At 39.0% G+C, this 22913-nt stretch overlaps 1 pseudogene; it reads left to right on the top strand.

The window, feature by feature from the left end:
- Positions 1 to 16854: 16854 nt before the first annotated feature.
- Positions 16855 to 18658, top strand: LOC101604038 (annotated as a pseudogene).
- The last annotated feature ends 4255 nt before the right edge of the window (positions 18659 to 22913 follow it).

The following is a 22913-nucleotide window of genomic DNA, read 5'->3' on the forward strand; positions in this document are numbered from 1 at the left end:
GGTGAGGGTGAGGGTGAGGGTGAGGGTGAGGGTGATGATGGAAGGCAGAGGAGGTATTCAAGCCACTGCTCTGAGCCCTTAGTGGGGCTTGCCTGCATTCACAACGGATTGCTGGTACTTGTTCGCTTGACCCATAGCTGATGGAAAATTAATTTAGACAACAGAAAATGGTGGTGCCTTTTGGGGCAGCAGCACAGAACAATTAATCAGTGGTGCAGAATAGAGCTCAAAGCAAACATTATATCACAGAACATGCAAGAAATTTTTATGTGACTAACTCTATGTCAGTAGAGAAAAGATGAACCAGGCATTGAATGCTTCTATGTCGATTAGGAGGACAGAGTTAAGTTCCTAATTAATAAAAATAAACAAGCAATGAGATAGGCATTAGTTGGCAAAAATTTTTTAGAAAGGACCAGTTGATAAACATTTGCAGGTGCTGGGACCATGTGATTTTTGGTGGTTATTCAAGTCTGTTATTTCACTGCAAAAGCAACATTCAAAATGCGTACACAAATAGGTGTAGCTGTCTTCCTGTAAGAGTAGCCACAAAGAGAGGAAGCTTGATGATCTTTAATTTAAAAATGAACAATGTTTAATAAAAACTAATCTATAATAGAAAATACAGAAAATTTTGGTTCAGCATCGGTGTAAGGAAGTCATTCCTCTAAGTAAGACACAAATTAAAAGAATAAATTGAATATTCCTGGCTTAAATGCATTCCTTTGGGGCATTAATTCCATTGTAATAAACCTATCCCTTAGAATGATTTGTATCTATACATTTGATATGTCTCCATCTCCATAAACTATAGATAGAAAAAGTTGAAAATAAGTTACATGTCCACTAATTAAAGATAATTAATTATGGTACATCTATACTATATATGTTTAAAAAGATAGTATTAAATTTAATAAAAAGAATACCTGCAATGTACATAGCCAAATCTCTTTTATTATGAATACTGTATTTTGTATATGTTAACATTGAAATCTGAAAGGTCCTCCACAGGCTCTATATTTTGAACACTTATTCCTTAGCTGATGATGCAGTCTTGAAAGCCTGTGAAACTTTTTTTTCTTTGTTTATTTTTATTTAGTTATTTGAGAGCAACAGACACAGAGAGAAAGGCAGATAGAGAAAGAGAGAGAGAGGCGTGCCAGGGCTCCAGCTGCTACAGATGAACTCCAGGTGCATGCACCCCTTTGTGCATCTGGCTAACATGGGTCCTAAGGACTCGAGTCTTGAACCGTGATTCTTAGGCTTCACAGGCAAGCACTTAACCGCTAAGCCGTCTCTCCAGCCCACCTGTGGAACTTTTAAGAGATGAGTCCTACTTTGTGGAAGGTGGCTAGGGGCAAGTATTTGAAGATTGTATATGCCACCCCTTGGAAGACAATTCTTTGAGGTTCAAGACATTACCTGTCTTATCTACCCTTGCATCCCCAGTGACTAGCACAGTACCTGGCCCTTAAAAACCAATTGAAAAAGGTTTATTGAATGTTTTGAAGATACACATGCCTAGCTTGAGTATCTCAGGCTATCCTCAAGTCCTTCTCTATATATAGGTGTACTCTCATCTATTTGCCTTTTCAGCTTTAAATTTAGTCTGTGATTCTGATTCAAGGCCAGATGTTATTTTCACAGTGGGAGTCCTCTAACTTAGTCTTTATAGAAATGTGAACATATATTATCTAGCAATAGAAAATGATTAGACAAAAGATGAATTCATTTTTCAGAATATCTTGCATTTTTTTCTTTTTCTTTATATATTTGAGGGAGAGAAAGAAAGAGAGACCAATAATGAGAGAGACTGGGCATGTCAGGGCCTCTAGCCACTGCAAACAAACTCCTGATACATGCACCACCTAGTATATCTGGCTTACGTGGGTCCTAAGGAATTGAACCTTGGTCCTTTGGCTTTGCAGGCAAGCACCTTAGCTACTTAGGTATCTCTCCAGCCCTTATAACTGAATTTACTGACCTAGGGGCATGTCCATAATACATTAAGTAGAAAAGGCAGATTGTGAAGCAGAGAAAGAGAGATGGGAGCTGGGGAAGAAAGAATCATATTTTTGTAAAACAAAAAATAAAAGGCAAAAAGTATAGCAATATATATGTTTGTGTACATATGTGTGGATAAACACAGATCAGTGTAAATAGATTTCTGTCACATTGCTAAATAGTTATCTGTGGGGCTGTAGAGATTGCTCAGTGGTTAAGGTACTTGCCTGCAAAGCCAAGGAACCCTGGTTCAATTCCCCAGGACCTACGTAAGGCAGATGTACAAGGTGGTACATGTGTCTGGAGTTCGTTTGCAGTGGCTGGAGGCTCTGGCATGCCTCTCCTTTCTCTTTATCTGCCTGTCTCTCTCTGTCTCAGTAAATAATTAAAATAAGACATAAAGTTTTTTTAAAAAATAATTATCTCTAAACTCTAGAGTCAGGGAAGAGGAAATTATGGACTTTACACTTGTAGCATTTAATTAGCAATTAATATGTGGTTTAGTGTAATAATTAAATCCAATGTTTACACTGATGTCACCACCTATCCTCAAATTTTCAGTCTTTTGTGAGTATACTTCGTTCACTTTACTGCACGTAAGAAACATTGTTTAGTTCAAGCCTTATGCTCCATCACAGTGTTTCTGCTGCAGCAAGGCTGGGAAGGGCCCAGGGATGCGCATTTTGATACATTTCTGGGAATTCCTGCTACTGCAAGTCCATGAACCCAACTTAGATAGCAAAGGAACTGTCAAGGCCAACTAGGATGGACTGGGACTAGAACCATTTTGAAGTGTGATGCTCGGGGATCCTTGGCGGAGGGACGAAGGCTTCATTCTGTTCAGCGGTGCTGACCGCCACCTTAGAGCCTGTGCTGACTCCCACAGTGCATCCTTCTGCATGTGGCGCAAGGCAGCAGCTGCTGCTGCTCACTGAAGCGCTGAGCCTCGCTCTCTCTTTCTTTCCATATTCTTACGTACATGGCTGCTTGAAAGGAGGCTTTGCTTCATCAGAGTTGGAGATTGGATGAGCATACTTGAGAGCAGCAGCCTAGAGATCCCTTTGTCTGGAGGGATAGCAGATAGGTGCCACATGATGGAAGCAACCCATGATGATGACTAATCAGCTTTTACCCTCATAGAGGACTTGATTGATGAGCAGGTGACAAAGCCACTGAAACCGAAGACCTAGAATTGAAGTAGGAGTTATTGGGAGATTCAGGCAAGAAGCCAACAGGTCAGTCAGATCAGTAGGAATGCATTGAATATAACTTGCTTTCTCGCCATCTCTAGGTGATTGAAGAGCTGTGAAATATGTGTTTCAGACCACAGGTTTATCATTAAACTTGATTTGAGTCCCATCTGTGGCGCTGTCTAGGTTTGTGCTCTATATGTGTGATTTAAATGCAATGTCCATGTGATCTTAAGCAAAGCACAAGGATAATATCTATCTCAGGGGATTGCCATTGGCATTAAAGGTTAGCATAGCATATGTATAGAATTCACCATTTTGTAGTTATTATAGTAATAGTATTTTACTTATTTTCAGAATGAAGTTAGGAAGTATTTTACAATTGCCACTGGCCAGGCAACTACTTTGATATGATGCTTACAAAGTCAGAAACTTGTGAGAAAATTCTAGACTCAATAATGATGCCCATCCCATACTTAAGAGATATAGCATTATGGCTTTCAGTGTTGGATGAGTGATTCATATCAATTAGGATGGTTTTAACTTATTACTGATATATGGGTATTTTAAATTCTTGCTATTTTATAATTTTCCTTATGACTGTGTTCTTACATGTTACTTAAATATTGTTTCTATTTTAAAAACGGAAATATAACACCACTAATGTTCTTAGTGGCCTAGAATTGAAGGTTATATTATGATGAAAAACATTGACTTTGATAACCTTGAGTTGAAAACTGGTCCAGGAGATGTACTAAGTGGTGAGGATGTACTAAGAATTCCATTAATATATCATCCAAGGCTCCAGTAGGGACCAGACAGAGCTTATAAACGAGGGAGTTGAGGGGAGTTTAATAAAGGAGTGGTTATTAACTTGTGGACAGAGTTTAGGTCAATTAGCAAAAGATAATAAGTGGCCCTGGCCAGTACAGTGGGGAGCAGTTCCCACCCTTGCTGCAAGTGGCAAGGTTTTAAAAAGTGGGTTTTAGAGGAACCTCTTGGAGGGGAATTGCATGGAGGGGTGACTGGCAGGAACATTGGCCGCTGACAGAGTGAAGGGCCCTGGGAAAGAAGGAACTTCGAAAATAATGCTCATCTGTACACTTCCACCATTACTTCATTTTTTTCTGGTGCTCCCCATTGGCTGAACTAACAGAATTCAAAGGGCAAGAATCCTTTTTATAGAGTTCATGCTGGCTAGTCTCCTGGAGCAGAAGCACGTCTATCCAACACAGAGGATGAATTAGAGATCAAGCAATGCAAACCAAGTTGCTTCTTGCATTTTTTTTTCATTTCATTTCATGAATACATGAGAACCATATTTGATTTAAAAATCTTTCTGTCTGGGTGTGGTGGGATAAAACTATCATCCCAGCATGCTAGGCAATAGCGGGAGGAATAGTTAAGTTCAAAGCTACTGTGAGATACATGGTACACGTTGGAGCTCAACATGGGCTACATAGCAAGACCTGTTGCAATTATCCAAGAAAAAGTATTAAATGTATGTATATAATCTTATTATTTGTGCATTTTATGGTTATAGATTATATATTAATTAAAAGTATTTTATAATGTATTTTATTTTTATAAAATGTGTGTGTGTGTGTGTGTGTGTGTGTGTGTGTATGTGTATACATGCGCCTTCACATGGTGTGCATGTGAAGGTCTGAGGACAACCTAGGGTAGTTTGTGCTCTCCTTCTTTTGAGACAGGACTCTCATGGTCTCGCTGCTGCATGTACTAGTCTAGCTGGCTTGCAAACTCCACCACCCACTGACATAGGTGCATTAGAATTATAGATGCATATGTCACTTTGCATCCAGCTTTACATAGTGCTGGAGAATTGAACTCAGGCTTGCTGCCTTGTAAGCAAGGGCCTCTAGCTGCTATGCCATCTCCCCAGTCCTCAAAAATATGTTTTAAATAAAGGATTTGTAAAAATGTGAAGGAATATGGGTCATGCATTGTGGGGTTAGCCATCAGTTATGTACATAACTAATAAAAAATTAAATTTAAAAAAGAGAAAGAATAAAAAAGAAAGAAAAATAAAAAAATAAATAGTAACCTTTTAAATTGGAAAAAATGTGAAGGAACTATATTTAAGATGAAATAGGTAAGACCTGATTTGGGAACGAAAGCCAGGGCTTGATGTAAACGCCTGAGATTCTCTTTTAGCCCCTGAAGTACTTGCTATAATAGAGCATCATATGCTGCTTCCTAACTCAAATCTGGAGAATCATGTCCTAAAAAGAAATTGTTAAGGACTTTAAATTTCACCCTCTCATTCCTGTCCATTTCCAGCTAGGCTGAAATTAAAGCTCTATTAAAAAAGTGAATTCATTTAATATAACTTAAATTGACTGGCTTATCTGCCCAAGCCAGAACTGCATTTCACAGCCCTTCACATCCCAGCAAGCGCAGGCATAACACTTTGTTCTTTACTACAAGGTCTAAAAGACCCACACATGAACAAAACAAATACATAATACAAATTATGGGTATGGCTAATATAAAATCAATGGGCCAAAATTATGTATTTTAACAATTTCTAAATAGTGTTCTATACCTAATAGCATAGTTTGATGGGCTCAAAAAAAGGAACAAAATCTATTAACAGTTCCATTAGTCCAACACACCTTTGCTCCTCCCTGACACCTCTCAGCAGAATTTAGCAGCTGCAATAGGCATAGGGCACTGATTCCAAAACTCAAGCTGCAACCAGTATCACATCAAGGTTCATCTCAGCCAGAGCTTGATGTACCAATCAGGAATTTCTCTTCTGATATGTCCAGATCCAACAGGGCACCTACCCAGTATTTTCAAATAACTCCAGCCACGTGGTCACTGAGGAATGGGTACAGGAGCTATGATCATTGGGAATTACGGGCCATTCTCTGAATCAGAAAATCACCTCCCTAGTGCCCACCCAGGCCTGGCGCCAGTTTGCATGCTGACATGACAAAGAGTGAGGCTTGGTTCCTGCCTAAAGAGCCATAGGCCTCAGTTTATTCTAGAGCAGTTACATAGTATCCTTAAGCAGACTGAAGACAGCTATAAAGCCTTAATAAATACTCTTATCGTCACAAACACACACAGCATTTTTCTTTTGAAAACCCCAGCATCTCCTAGACTCTATATCTTTTTTCCCCGTATTCCCCCTCCACAGAGATTTATAAACATTTTTCTCACTGCGCTAGAAGCCACAATGTTGCCCATTCCTTAATCCCCAGCACCTGCAAGGAGCGCCCCCCTCCGCCCGCCCCTACACCCCCCCCCCCCCCCCCGCGCATTCTCCCCAACCTCTCTTTTCTTTACAAATGAGTCAAAGACAAAATGGATGACTGTCTATTTTACTTGGGTTAGAAGAAGAAAACTACGATCCCCTCAGAAGCTTTGTACTGCCTGGATGACCTTTAGCAATGTCCTTATATTTATGTTTTTCAAAAATACCTTTTCCTAAATATTTTCTTACAAATATATCAGCTCTTGTCGGCTCCTGCAGGCCTTTGACCTTGCTAAGACGATGAGTTCCGGAGGCCAAGTGCCCCACACTTTGTCCCCATTAAGCCCATGCTCTCCCTTCCCACAGTGCTACAACAGTAACCCGCAGGCCAGTCTCATCCCCGTAGGTGAGTGCCTGCCTGCAGTGCACCCAGGAGGGCCCCACACAGAGAAGGTCTGGAGCAGCAGGTTCCAACTCCGTTCTTCTTGGCTGTTGTCACCACGGCTGAGGACACTAAATTGTACTGCAACGTTTTCCGCACTGAAGCCAATTGTATGCAAAAGCGTGCTGCTTTAACAGCCTTCCGTTTGAGTTAGAAGTACTAATCGATGGCATGTTAAGAACCATAGGCTCTGGGTATTCTACAATGAAACACTTAACATTGATTTGACCACTTAATGCACCACACCCATTCAGTTTTGGAAAGGCTCCCCGGGTCCAGTTCACCAAGGAACGGGAAAACACTTGTATGACCGTTAGCTAACTGTTCTCAGTAAAATTCCCTTCCCCTTTTGGAGCTTTTCTGTCTGTAGAATTGAATCCTGTTGTCTGGACTCATGAAATCTCAGGAAAGGGCCTGAAAAATGGCTCACAATGGACAAAAGGAGCTTTGGGAAGAAGCAGAAGAGACACCCCCTTCCTTTCTTTTTCCCAGGGAACAAGTTCGAATAATATCACTTGATAAAATATGACATTGAAGCCCGGCATGGTGGCTCACGCCTTTAATGCCAGCACTTGGGAGGTCAAGGTAGGAGGATTACTGTGAGTTTGAGGCCACCCTAAGGCTTTGTAATGAATTCCAGGTCAGCCTGAGCTAGAGCAAGACTCTACCTCAAAAAAAAGAAAAGAAAAAAAGAAAAACAAACAAAGACACACACACACGACATTGAGAATAGTCAGAATATCAATTTTGCTTTTGTATGTGCATGACCATTTACCAACTTATTTTTTTCCTTTATCAAAAATGGGTCCTTGATAAAGAACTTGAACAAAGGGGTCCTATAAGAGCCCTAAGACTAGAAATTATTGTCATGACCTTGTAAAATAATGAGACTTATTCTTTATTACCCCTCCTTGCCCACGAGGTGCATTCTCTCCCCTCTCAGCTCTGCCTGCTCCTTCCTGTGTGCCCCTGTAGTTGAGTGCCATGAAGTACATTGTTCTTCCAGCACTGTGCACTGCCTTGCTGACTCTGGCCAGAGGGCGAGCTGGAATCTGACTGAAGCAAGTCAGTCATACCTAACAGCATGTGAGGAGGTCTTCATTCATCAGTGAGACCTTGCGCGGCACCAGCTGCCGCCAGCCTCACCCAGAAGGTCAGGATAAGGTGTTCAGTTCTTCCCCACCTGCTATGGCCTGTGTTTCTATGGCTCTACACTCTGCCTGTGAAGAGCCGATAGGGGAATTTCTTCCAGGGTTCAGCTCCCCTGGCTGTCCAGTCTTAGGTATGGAAATGGTTTCCCAATGCCATTGGTCTGCAGATGCCCCAGCTTCCCTTGATGATTCCCCCATCCCGATTCACACATACAGAGCTAATTCCCATGTTAAAGTCTTTTTGTGTTTGCTTGTTGTTTTCGAGGTAGGGTCTCATCTGGTCCAGGCTGACCTGGAATTAACTATGTAGTCTCAAGGTGGACTCTAACTCATGCTGATCCTCCTACCTCTGCCTCCTGAGTGCTGGGATTAGCGGCGTGCACCACCACACCTAGCCCCATGTTAAAGTCTCTTGAGCCAGTTGAGTTGTAAGTTGACAAGGACCCTGGATTTTTTTTTATAACTAAGTTAATTTTGATTGCTTATTTTACTTTTTTACATAATGTGGTAACAATATGATGGATAGCACAACATTTGTGTGGGAGGGGTCCAAACACAGGTGTTTGTGCAGGCTAGGCTCTTCCACCGAACTACTGCCCCATCTTCTTAAATAGCATAAATAACTAATAGATTGCTCTGTTGAATCAAAAAGAAATAGAAATTAATTGAAAGTCTCTTCATCTAATTATATTGCTTATTTTAACGAAGAGTTGTGTCCCATTTAAGTAAAAACATGAGAGCAAAAATATTCCGTGCAAGCTGGAAAGTGGATGTAGGAGGTGTTTAACAAGCAATTATATCAAGCCCTACACAATACATGCCATAATGGGGAATTTGGGCATTTCTGAGTCTCTGGCTCTACCCTGATTCTCCAGAATTGTCAATTTTCTGCCCCTCTATATAATAAAGGGACAGAAAAACAGTATGATACCACACAACCAGTGCAGTTAGCTAAGGGTACGGCAAGCATATTTGGAAAGATGGGATTTGCTGCTGCATAGAAACTCCTTTGGGTGACATAGCATTTCCTTTACTGACTCAACTAGGTTTTTGGGAACCCACAAACCACCCAATTACTTTGCCTTTGGGGAGACCCATTAAACATGTCCCAAAGACTGCTAACCAGCAAAGCACAACAACATTCAACCTGTTGCCCTTTGAGAAGCTATAGGTGTTGGTTCCTGTGACTGGAAGGATCAGGGAAAGTTAGTGAGGAATCTGCCTTCTGGTGCTGAAGTGGACAGCTCTGCTCCTAATAACACTCCCATGTCTGTCCATTATAGAAGGGACCACAATGAGGCTCTCTCTGTTGGCTTGTGAGAAGGATGTGGGTAGCTGAGGAGGCTGCAGACGCTGTCATTTCTACACTACTCACTTCTGTTTTGATAGCAACATAATTGCAATTTTCCAGTGTGAAGTTCTGTCAGCTGCGAAGACGCTGATGTCTTGATTTACACATGTTCAGAAATGGACTAGCTGTCGATATGAAAATGTTAATTAGTATCATAGCTTCTCTTTAATTTGCATATTCTGTTAATTAACTTTTTCCTCAAGAGTGACCAGATTTGAAAAACGAGAGTGAGAAAACTATAGAATCTCAGAAATGAAATAAATTTTAAGCATTTTTTTTCTTACTTAGTTTTCAGATACTGAATCCTCTTCACTGCTTCCCTACCCTGGATCTTTCTGCTTTACTCACAGACCTCTGAGACAGATTAGAGGGACCCATTTCTCCCTGGAGTGATGAGGTAGGAGTTAAGCATTAGAGCAACATTAAATGCTGTTAGATCACTACTAATGTTCATAGTAAGTCATTGTTGAAAGTATTCTTTTTCATAATTATTTCCCCTTTAAGTAGGCTAAGATGCTGGAGTGATTTAACTCCCTAATGACAACTGTCAGACCCTTTTAGGGATTCCTTGAAGAAAGGACTATCAGTTAAGCAGCCAGTCAGACTGCCCTACAGCATCCATAGATGTACTAAAGGAGCCACACAGATACGGCTGCTCGCTGCAGGCACTGGCCTGACCACAGTGTTTCAACAGCTTGCACTGCACTTTTGCCACTGGAAGCCTTGGCAAACTCTGGATGACCATGCCACCATTTCACTGAGCTCAGAGGAGGATCATGTTCTTGCTATTCCCAATTCTATAAAGCCTGTACATGAGCAAAAACAAATACATACTAAAATTTCTGGGGCTGGAGAGATGGCTTAGCAGTTAAGACACTTTCCTGAAAGGCCAAAAGACCCAGGTTCAATTTCTAGGTCCCACACAAGCCAGATGCACAAGGGGGGCATACATCTGGAGTTCATTTGTAGTGGCAGGAGGCCCTAGTTCACCCATTCTCCTTCCTCCCCCCTCTCTGTCTTTCCCTCTCTCTCTCAAGTAGATATATAATATATTTTTTTTAATCTGACTATGGCTCATATAAAGTCAATGAATGAAAATTGTGAATTTTAACAAATTCTAATTAGTGTTTATAGCCCTATATTGAAGTTTATTCTCTGCAGTGGGAAAAATCAGAGGGTCTCTATGAGATCCAGGAATGCTAAACAGTTGAAGGCAAAGGCATATATAGAACATAAGATAATTCAACTTACTTATTAGATGGCCATGCTTCTCTGTTAGGTTCTGATAATGCTGGAAGTCAGAGTGTTCTAAGTAGTCGAGTAACTAAAAGTGTACACTCTGGGGAATATAATTTTCTAAAGAAAAATCCTATTCCTCAAATGAAATAGCTGTACAGTATCATCCTACTAAGAAGACCAGTGCTAAGGTCAAATGCAGAGAGCTGTGAGCTATCTTCTCAATGCACCAATTTAAATATGATTTAAATTGTTAAGATTATCAAATATTTTTGAAAATTCTCTAATATGGAAGGAAGAGTACAAAAGCAACTAAGATGAGACAGACTAAGTGGGGAAAAAAGAAAAAAATCCACCCTCAGATAAAGGACATTACATCTATGAAAGAGCAATGGGACTGTTGCAATGGGAGAGAAAAGGAGAAAGAGAATAAGAGAGAGAAAAAGAGAAAAAAGAGAGGTTTTTAGAAAGCAATGTATAGAAATGAAAAATTCAAAAGGTTTGGAATCTCCTCTCATATTAAAGCAGAAAGTTAAAGAAAATAAGAAATTGGTTTGCAATGAAGATTAAAATGGTTAATATTTTTTAAAGGTTAGAACAATTCCTGGCAAATAGCAGAGGACAAAAAGTAATAGTAATACTAACATAACAACAGTAACTCTTGAAAGAAAAATGGAAGGAAAGAAATTATCAAAAGAAAAAAAAATCAAGCCAGGCATGGTGGTGCATGCCTTTAATTCCAGCACTTTGGAGGCAGAGGTAGGAGGATCACTGTGAGTTTGAGGCTGCTCTGAGGCTACATAGTTAATTCCAGGTCAGCTTGGGCCAGAGTGAGACCCTACCAAAATAAATAGAGAAATAAATAATTCAAGAATATTTTTTGAGTTAGGATCTTACTCCAGCCCAGGCTGACCTGGAATTAGTCTTAGAGTGGCCTCAAATATACAGCAATCCCCCTACCTCAGCTTTCCGAGTTCTGGGTTTAAAGGCATGTGCTACCATGCCCAGATGATAAAATTTTTGAGAGTAAAAAAATGGGTCATCAGAACAAATTTAAAGAAACCTAATACTATCAATTACACATGTCAGTGTGTTTTAAGAACTTAAAGCAAGCAAAGAAGAAACTTGCAGAGAGAGAAAAGCAAATACTTCGTACAGAAGATCAAGAATAAGAAGGTAACTGGATTTCTCAATAGCAATTATGCAGTGTGTAGGGGGGAATAACAATTATAATAGCTTCCACATTCAAAAGGATAGTGTTTTCATCCTAATATCTAGCAATTACATATGATGGTATAAATAAGGTTTTCAAGAAATCAAATGTTTCAGAATTTTCTTGCATTTCAAGAAGATGCTGGGAGGCATACCATGTTAAGTGAGGCAGAAACTGTTCCTGAAAGTTCATTCTTGACTTCCTCCTTCTTATCCCATCTTCCTATTGCCATAACCCAACCATTGCCATGGTAACTGGTTGCTATTTTAACTTATTTCTGCAACCTAAGAGCTCCCTAGATTTAGGCACCCTTATCATACTCTCTGATTTAGCTTTTAGATAAAATCCTGAAATCTTCCACACACCTGTTAAACCATAATCAATCTCCCCCACAGGTACACTGCATGCATGTACCTGCATGAATCCTAGCTCTTTTCTTTAATTGATATAATAACTGTATGTACTTATAAGTGTGATAATTTGATACATCTATAGAATGTGTAATGATCAAATCAGGTAAATTTGCATGTTCATCTCTTTAAATATTTATGACTTTTTGTATTGAAAAAATTTGAACTCCTAGTTCTTTGTAGCAAAGATAATAAACTACTGTGAGTTATACTGTACTCTTCTGCGTTGCTACAGTGAGCTATAGACAGTAGAATTTATACCTCCTAATAACTGCATACCTGTCATCCAACCTTTTACAATTCCTATTCCTACAACACTTCCTGATCTCTACTTCTATGAAATCAGCTTTCTTAGTTTCTATATGAGTAAAAATGTACAGTATTTCTATACCTTGATAATTTCACATAATATAATGTCCTCAGTATTTCATTTTTGTGGCCAAATAATATTCTAGAATCTATGTCTCATATTTTCTTCAATATCCACTTGCTCATGGATATTTTGACTGATTCTATATTTTGGATATGGTGAGTGAGGCACAGTGAATGTGGCAGTGCAGGTATTTTGTTGCTATATTAATACATATCCAGTAGAAAGGAGAATTATCCAAGTGCCAGAAAGATCTTCTACTTATGACTGTTGCAATCCATCTTGTTAGATTGGTCTCATAGCTACAGCCTGTCAAGATCTTCTCAGAACCTAATTCTATCAGTCAATGCCTTTTCTATCCTTTCCAGACTCCTGTCATCCACAAATTAAATCAATGTGCCCTCTTTCAGGCATGAATGTAAATGACAGGCTGGCCCGAGCTGCATCCACCAAGTTCTTCAATCAACGTCAATGGCTCTTCTCAGTTCCGAATTTCATCACCTCTCATGGGAGATGATCCAGAAGATAAAATCAGATTGGTGGACAAAAATTTTATTATGTTATTAATATGTGTATTCAATTCACCCATCCCCCAAACAACTGTGCAATCTATGTCAAAATAAAAAAAAATAATAAAGAACAGATCCTTTGAATAAGGTGGGCAGTAGGTACTTTCTGTGACTCACTTCACAAAAACTGTCTAAAAGAGAAAAATATGGGAGAGAAACATCTCACACAATAGTTGTGTTCTAAAGAGAACATAAAGTGAACCTTGCTTCTGGTCGTAATTACATTTTAAAACCTCAGTACAGGGAGTTGGGGAGATATCTCAGTGGATAAAATGCTTGCTATGTAAACATGGAGACCTGAGTTTGGATCCCAAGCACTCATGTAAAAGGAGAGTGTATCTGAATGCACCTTTAAGCCCAGCACTGGAAAGACGCAGAGAGAAAAATCCCTGTTATTTGTCAGCCAGCTAGTCAAGCTGAATTGGTGAGTCCTGGCTTCCATGAGGGACCTTGTCTCAAAAATAGGGTGGAAAGCAACTGAAGAAGACACCCAACATTGACAACCATTTCTTGCCTCCACTTGCATCAACACCCATTCACATATGAACATGAATGCATGCACACATGCACACATGCACACACAAAATAAGCAAACCTCAGTCCACCTGCCTTTTCTTTCCACCATCTCCGCTATGGAGGCAAGTCCTAGCTCTACCTGCTTATGGTGAGTTCCGCTTTATGTTGCTGACCAGTGGAGGCGTGGGCCAGCATTGCTTTCTCCTTGGCATTTTGTAATATGAAGACTTCCAGCTTCCTGTTGCCCTAGACTCTTGTGATACTTCCCGGACACAGAGAAAATGATTCACAACAACTGCAAAGAACAGATCAGTCAACCCAAGAACTCTGCAAGATAGACATATGGTTAAGTTGTAATTGGCCTGGATGACAATGGACACGTCCACTGTTCATAAAATGAGCAGCTTTGAGCCACTCAAGATAAATTCTGGCTCCATGAAGGGGGAAAGGTTGAGAACCTAATTACTTCATTTCTTGGAGGACTGAAGGTGCCGCCATTATCCTTGACCCCAAGGGGTGGCAGCAAAAATGATGTGTTTCCCAACATATCATCACCATGAGTAGAGAATAACATTTTTAACCCAGCAATCCCTTGGGTCATGGCCTGAGCCAAACATAAATGAACTAGCCAGCCATTAGAGCCTGCATAAGGGAGGCACTGTACAGAGATAGGTAGAGCTGCAAACAGCTACATCTGTCTCCAATGAAAACTTGCATCATGTGGTCTTTGGCTGCGTGATAAAAGCACTTAGGTTCAGTAATTTACAGAATTAAATGCATGCTCATATTCCAAGCTTTCAGTAGAAATGACACAATTAAATGTGCAATATTGCAGCAAAGCATTTCTAAGCTTTATCTTAATTTGATTTGACCTTTATGGGGAAAATAAACCATTTAGCAAATAAATTTTGTGTTAAAATCATAGAAAAATAATGAAATGAAACCACAATTAGGATTTCTTGCTTGCCAATATTAACTCCTCCAATATACTTTAAACCAGAGCAATAGACTGTACTGAAGTAGAAATCTACATTTTCTTATGTCTACTCAGGGGCTCTCCTTGTGTGTTTTAGTGGCTCTTAGCACTTATTGATCTCTTACCATCACAGCAAATACCTTCCTTTTTTCCTCTTTTTTGCCTCCAGGCCCTTAATCTAGACTTAGAGGGGATCAGTTACTGAAATTGGCTGCAGAGAGCTCTAAGGCTGAGTTAAAATTATACCATGTAAACAACTATGTCATTTGTATTTGTCTTTGTTAGTGGGCAATCACTGCCTGGCTTACCGTGCTTGTGCTTTAGGGACCCAAAGTTATACAGCAATTTTTTTCATGGAAGTTTTTAATCAAATAGTCATCCCTTGTCTAAGCCATTTTATTGACATTGCTAACCCTTCTAACATCCTGAGACCCTGAAAGAGAATGTAAATTTGTCTTTAGTGGGTTTTTTTAAATTAATTAACCAAAAAGAAAAATTAGCATTGTATGGATTAAAATATTAAATATTTGAGGCTGAAGAGATGGCTCGCTACTTAAGCCACTTACCTGTAAAGCCTAACAACCTGAGTTCAAGTCCTCAGTACCCACATAAATCCAAATGCATAGTGGCACATACATCTGGAGTTTGTTTGCAGCTATAAGTCTTAGTGTGCCCATTTAGGCAGCATAAGAAACTCGCCCAAGGGTATGAGTGTCGAGCTGGGTTTTTACATAGTCATAATAACTGTAGCCTCTGTGTTCTACCATACTTTTGGAATAATCTTGCTGGAGAATAGGAAGAGCCTTAATTAGTCTGTGACCAGTGACTATAAAACCCAGAGAGTGGACTGGATGAAAACAGTGTGTTTTCAAATCTAGATACCTCACTGTCCTTTCAAATGCTGTGACCTTGGTTCAGCACACAGGTAGAGGTGCTGTTAGTTAAAGGAGACGCATAGGGCTGCTCTTATTTAGAGAAGACATTTTTTTCCATGAGTGCTACATGTAGGAAAATAAAAATGCATGAAGTGTAAAAATGCCTTTAGTTCACCTCTGCTTTAAGCTTCTTTCTCTACCAAAGCCAGATTCCTTTATTTGTAATGACAGTTGCTGTAAGTCGCCTTTGGGTTATTTTGGCTTCAGCAATCAGGACTGTGGGGCCTTTTCATTCAGCGTGTCTCTCTCTTCTTGTTCTGCCTAAAAGGAACATGATGAGGCATTTTCGTTCTATTCTGTAAAAATCTAAACCGTCTAAACAAGCTGTGCTCAGCCTGCGCTGCTGATATTGGACAACAGGAAGTCACCTGCTTGGTGGAACTACTACTTTATGTGCCACAAGTCAGAAATGATGGCAAGTGGCTTGCTTGGGACATTCTATTTCAAGAACAGCTGACAGTATTGCAGTGGGGATGGTGCTGCATGGTCCAGCTAGGATGGCCTGATGATGGATGGCTTCAGTCAGTGACATGAGAAAAAAAATCATCCTCTAGCCAAGTCAGTAAAAACCAATGTCCTGTATTTATGGATAACATAGTATGTGGAGTCTCCTAATGTGCTTGAACTTTCACTTGGTAGCTAGAATAGAGGACATACTCAATAGAGCTTATGTTCTGATTTCTACTTTTGTCTTTTCTTCATATATATATATATATATATATTATTACAGGGTCTTCAGAGCTCATTTAATTTAACCCTGGACTTTCTCAGGGAGTCTTTCAAATTAGGAACTTTTATCTTCTACCTGGTTCTGGGGTTGGAATGTCTGTGTCAAGGACTGGCTTAATCATTAGTAGTACAGCAGCTGAATTCATTGAATCTTCCATCTCCTTCCTCCTTCCCCCAAAGAAGGAGGTAGACAAGTGCCAGAAGTGGACACACTGAGACCAGCTTGCTAAACCTCATTGGAATGCAAGTTTGTTCATTGATTCATGTACACTTACAACTACTTTGGGCTGCAATGTTATTACAGATGCTGTATAGCCTGAGAATTCTAAAAGTATTTATGATTTGACCCTTGGAAGGACAAATTTTCCAATGCATTATATGGTTCCTCTCCCTTTGGGGTTCCATTGAGAGCAATGGTTAAGCACCATGCTTTATAGAACAGCCACTGTCATTAGGGGAGGCCTAAAGCTCTCTAAATGTAGCAGTCTGCTTTCCTGTGTTTAACACTGCACAATTAAGCTACTCAGTGGTTTGACAAGATGGATACTGAATCCCTGACCCACAGAAAAACCACTGAAGATGGGGAGAGTGAAGTATGGCTTGGAATCACTCAGCTTCAATGCTAAGTGTTGACCTAGACCATCTCTTCCTCATAATCAGTGAATCACAAAATCTTCAGGGACTGTGGGATTTGCTGAAGTAGGTAGCAGTCTATGAGAACACTCTTTGGAGCCCAGGTACTAGTATTCATTGGCCCTAAGAATTTGAAACATTACATAACACATGATAAATCCTTCATAGTTACTGCTGAGTAAATCAGTACTAGAGAAGAAGGGCAGAATAGAAGCAAAGCCAGTGAGCAAGAATGTGCTAATCATTCTAAATGCAGCATTTAACCTGGTCAACACCAGAAACAGGAGGAAGGATGGGTGGACATTCTTGTTTTATATACTGCAGACAAGCTCAAAAGGGTTTGATTAAGTTACCTGAGGTTGTACTTGCTGGCCAATGTAATCCATTTAGCCACTCTGTTGCCAATATAGCAACATGCGTCAATAATCTAGATTTAAGAAGGCCAATGACTTCTTGTTATCAAAATTTACATTGCGGAGACAAGTAGTACGGGGACTGGCGAGGTTTCACACACCTGAACGAGGAGAATGTCAAGACGCAGTAGCCGTTTACAAGCTAAGCAGCAGCAGCCTGCCCAGCCCAGCCAGTCAGACTCCCCCTAAGAAGCATAGATAATCCAGGTCAAGAAGAGAAAAACAGCACAGGGTATCAAGAAGAGAAAAGAGGAGGTCACCAAGAAACATCAGTATGAGATTAGGAATTGTTGGTCACCTGTATTGTCTGGGGGAATCAGTCCTTGCATTATCATTGAGACACCCCACAAAGAACTAGGAACAATGACTTCTCCAGATTTACAAATTATAGATTTAAAAATCTTTTTATTAATCCTTCCCCTCTGCCAGATTTAAGCTGGGGATATTCAAAGGAGGTCTGGCTAAATGTGTTAACAAAAGAGAACACATATGTGCATACAAACATTTTGAAGTTCTGCTTTCTGATTTGGGACCCCAGATGAGGTCAAACCTCTTAGACTGGCTTTTAGAGGTCTATGAAGTATGCACGCTTCACAGAGAAACATTTTATTTTGCACAGGACTCTTTTGATAGATTTATGTTGACACAAAAGGATATAAATAAAAATGTGCTTCAACTCATTGGAATTAGCTCATTATTCATTGCTTCTAAACTTGAAGAAATCTATGCTCCAAAACTCCAAGAGTTTGCTTATGTCACTGATGGTGCTTGCAGTGAAGTGGATATTTTAAGGACAGAACTCATGATACTAAAGGCTTTAAAATGGGAACTTTGTCCTGTAACAGTCATCTCATGGAGAAATTTCTTTCTTCAATTTGATGCCCTTAAAAAATGTTCCTAAAGTTCTACTACTTCAATATTCTCAGATACATTCATTCAAATAGCTCAGCTTTTAGATCTCTGTATTCTAGCTGTCGACTTATTAGAATTCCAGTACACAATGCTGGCTGCCTTTGCCATATGCCATTTTACCTCCACTGAAGTGGTTAAGAAAGCCTCGGGTTTGGAATGGGATAACATCTCAGAATGTGTGGGCCAGATGGTACCTTTTGCCAGTGTAATAAAAAATGCTATATGTCTGGATATTATATCTGTTTTCTGTAGGTATTATTTGGCTTTGCTGAATGAAGTAAACTATGTAAATATCTTCACAAAAAGAGGGCAGTTGTCACCAGTGTGCGATGGAGGCATTATGATACCACCAAAGAGCACTGAAAAGCCGTCAGGAAAATGCTAAAGTGAAACAAGTTGAAATTGAACAAATATTGGATAGAACTGAGAAACTCAAAGTTTTTCAGGAAAATACTGCCGTTATTGTCCTTATCAATTCAAAGATTACACTGCCATATTTTGTTATAAAAACTGCTTAAAACTGGCACTAAGTGCCAAGCATGTATGAGGCCCTGGGTTAGGTTAATCTCCAGCACAACAACAACAAGAAATACCTTTAAAATTTGACACTAAATAAAACATTATTTCCTACAATAGCTGTACCCAGCAGGGTTTGTTTAAAGATGATTTCACTCTGAAGGTTACAAGCCAGCCACCATTTATGCCATGGCAATTGTTTGTTATTATGTGTTTCTTAAATCCAGTGTTACTATATTTATCTTCATGAATTTGGAATTTTAGCACTGGCATTATGGACTAATCAAGTGATATTTTAAAGTGTATATTAAGTGGCACAGTACTTTGAACTGGCTTTTATAGATTTTCAAAATGTCTATGTTCTTGACTAGTGAAATTTGGTTCTTGAAAATAAAATTTAAACCTGTTTACAAAGATTTAATTTTACAGTAAGGTGACGACTAATTTATCTACAACTGTTGTAGCAAGCTATGATAAAACTTAAATTTTTATAAATGCAAAATTTAATCTGTTTTCAACTAGTTTATTTGCCTTGTCATATTTTTCTCTTTTTAAATTCTTTTTTGTTTTATTTTTATTTATTTATTTGAGAGTAACAGACAGAGAAAGAAAGGGACAGAGAGAGAGAGGAAGGGAGGGAGAGAGAGAGAATGGGCACACCAAATGAACTCCAGACACGTGTGCCCCCTTGTGCATCTGGCTAACGTGGGTCCTGGGGAAGCGAGCCTCGAACCAGGATCCTTAGGCTTCACAGGCAAGTGCTTAACTGCTAAGCCATCTCTCCAGCCCTGCCTTGTTGTATTTTTCAATCAGCATGGCATCAATGAACTTGATATTTAAACTGTGCTCTAAACAGTGGGTGAACCAAAGAAATTATAAACAAAATAAATGCTTTGTCTCCTACTTAGGATTTTGATATATAGGTTATATATAATAAGTTGGATAAAAGTTAAGTATCTTTTCAAACTATTTATATGAGAAAGTGACTTTATTACTCTAAGATATCTGTAGAATTTTTTTAAATTTAGTTTCTAAGGCTTTATTTATATTTGCATAAGTGTTAGGGTCCATTTCTAATTCCTACATTATGATTAGGACAGTCAAAGTGATAAAGTTCATAACTTGATGTTAAGGCAGAAAATATTAAATGTATACTGATTCCTAGAAATCTGTTTATTTAAATGCACTGTATGTAGACTAGCTACTTATTAGATATTTTAATTAGTCCTTGAAAAAGAAATATTGAGCCTCAAAAAGTAGACTTCATTAGAAAAAAATGACACTAGATGGCTAGTTTGTTATCAAACATGTGAACCTTTGAGAAATTATAAATTTAAACTATTGTTATGACAAATTCTTCTGTATAGTTTTTGTTTATAACTAATACTTGTTTCAACATTTTGTCAGAAAAGAAAACACCACTAAATTGTACATATGTATTATATAAACTTAACCTTTTAATACTGTTTACTTTTAGCCTATTATATAAAAACATAAGTTAAAAATTTAATAAATTAGATGGCAATGCTGCTTGGGTCATATAAAACAATGGAATTGTTTAAAGAAATGTCTAACCTAGGCTCTAGGGACATTTTGCAAATTTATGAGTACTTAAAAATATTCTAAAATCTAGACATTCTATGCAAAGGAGTGTGTGTGTGTAGTACATTTTTCTAGTACTTGCTTTCAGTGAAGTCTATTACTTAGTAAAATGCTAAGAATAATCTACTTTCTTAATCATTTAGCTATCCTTTGATTTCCTTAGTAAAAATTTACATCAACCCTATGATAGGTACCATATAAGGGTTTACTAATGTGAGAAGCTGTATTACAGTAGAAATCCATTCTTCCATTTAGCTTGCAGTTAACTTAGCATTATGAAGTCCTTTATGCCTTTCCCTATGTGGAGCTGTAGAATCCATACCATATATCAATTCACTAGTTTAGAGCTCAATGAAAATTTAATAATGCTAAATCTGTTGACTGAGTTCCTTACAGAAAAGTTAGAGATACTATTCCCTACCAGACACTAAAAAGAGGCCTTGTGCATCTTTTAAAAATTACACACACATTCAATCTTTATTGTATTGCCTCATCTTTCTGAAAGTAATTATTCTTTGGAGGAAAATATTTTAAGTTTTTAACAGTGGAATTGAGACTATTTGCACCAAACACTCAAGATTCTTTTATTTTCTCATCTTGAAGTTTCAATCTGAACAGAAACTCAATTTAGATAATAACAGAGTATATTTAGTTACATAGATGGCATACCCAGGGAAGTTTTTGTTTTAGTAATTTGGAGTCCAGCGATCAAACAATAGTGTCAAAGCTCCATTTCTCCCTGTGCCTGTTGAATGGGCTCTCACCACGTAATGAGAAATGACCCCGGACCCTTATTCTGCAAATTCAGCAGCACAGTGGAAAAATAATTTCTAACCTCATAAAGGTCACAGGCACTATTTGAATTGGCCAACAATTCTAGCAAGAAGTCAGAGCCACAGCCTTGTGACTACTCTTGGACTAGTCTACTCAAATAACATAGCCTGTTATAGAAGAGTAGGATTGTATTACCATGAGAAAGGTGGATGGGTTCTTTTTGATGAGCCAAAGCTACAGACACTATCACACCAACATGTGTATCCCTAGCAAACTGACTATCAGGCTAACAGCCTGTGTTTATTTTGTGCTAGGTACTTTTCTGCATTAGAGAGACAAACATAACAGGCCAGGATGCTGTCTTCATGGAGCTTGTGTTCAATTTGGGAGATAGTCAATGAGCAAAACTAACAAATTACACACTGTAATGGTTTGCTTATGAAATATCTTCCACAGGTTTATGTGTGGAACACACTTGTTCTCAGCCGCTGGTGCTAATTTAGGAGGAGGTAATAGAAATGTTAGGAGGCAGTAACCAGCTGGAGGAAATAATCTCATGGGGCTGACTTTGAAGATTAATCTTAGTCTCCAGCTCCGCCTCTCTCTCCTGCCTACCATGAGATAAATATAACCTCCTCCTCCACATGTTCCTACTACTATCATGTTATGCCCAAGCACACAAGGCTGAACCACCATAGACCAAACCCTAGAAATTGTAAGCTAAATAAATCCTGCCTCGCTTAAGTTGTTTTTGTCAGATGTTTGTTCCCCCCCATCACACACACATCAGAAGGTAAGAAGCATTATGGAAGAAAACAAGAGTGGGGAAGAGTGTATCTGAGAAGGGAGAGTCAGTGTTAGTATAGTTACAAAACCTCACAGAGAAACTTTGAACAAAGGCTGGAAATAAGTTACCACATGGGTATCAAGGAGGTGAACTGTGGGCAAACAGAAACATGTGCAATGACACTGAATGAAATCATGCCTGGCACATTTAAGAATTAACAACAGGCCAGGGTAACTAAAATTGAGCTCTTGATATAGACAATAGTAGGAAATGAAGCCATAGAGTTAATCGTGGTATACCTTATTAGTTCTTAGACTTTACTTTGAGTTAAATGAAAAGCTGCAGGACCATTTTATGCAAAGAAAATCCAGTTCAAACTCTATTTCTACCACTCTATAGTTAGGTTACTTGGGAAACATCACTTAGCTTTCTGAAAGATGGCTTCCTTCTTAGAAGACAAAGATAACAGGTAGGTTATATGTCCCAAAGAATACAATCTTGACAATAACCCAGCATAGCACTTGGCACTCAGAAGCAAGTAATGAAACTGGTTCTCTTTCCATCATATATTAGATAGTACTAGTTTCCAAGCATCACTTCCTCCCACCCACAAAATAAAACAAGGACAAAACAATGAATCTTCTGAAGTTTGTACAGCCTTGGTAGAATTTGGGTATCTTCGTGTCCTCACGGGTAAGAGTATCTTAAGCAAGGTCTTGAGGTGAGTCAGTAACTAGTTGCTTTTAAGAAATCAAGATGAACCAGGTGTGGTGTCACATGCCTTTAATCCTAGCACTCGGAAGGCAGAGATAGGAGGATCGCTGTGAGTTTGAGGCCACCCTGAGACCACATAGTGAATTCAAGGTTAGCCCAAGCTACAGTGAGACCCTACCTCAAAAAAAAAAAAAAGAGAGAGAGAGAGAGAGAGAGAGAGAGAGAGAGAGAGAGAGAGATCAAGATG

Source organism: Jaculus jaculus, chromosome 16 (assembly GCF_020740685.1).
Source record: "Jaculus jaculus isolate mJacJac1 chromosome 16, mJacJac1.mat.Y.cur, whole genome shotgun sequence".
Classification (NCBI taxonomy): domain Eukaryota; kingdom Metazoa; phylum Chordata; class Mammalia; order Rodentia; family Dipodidae; genus Jaculus; species Jaculus jaculus.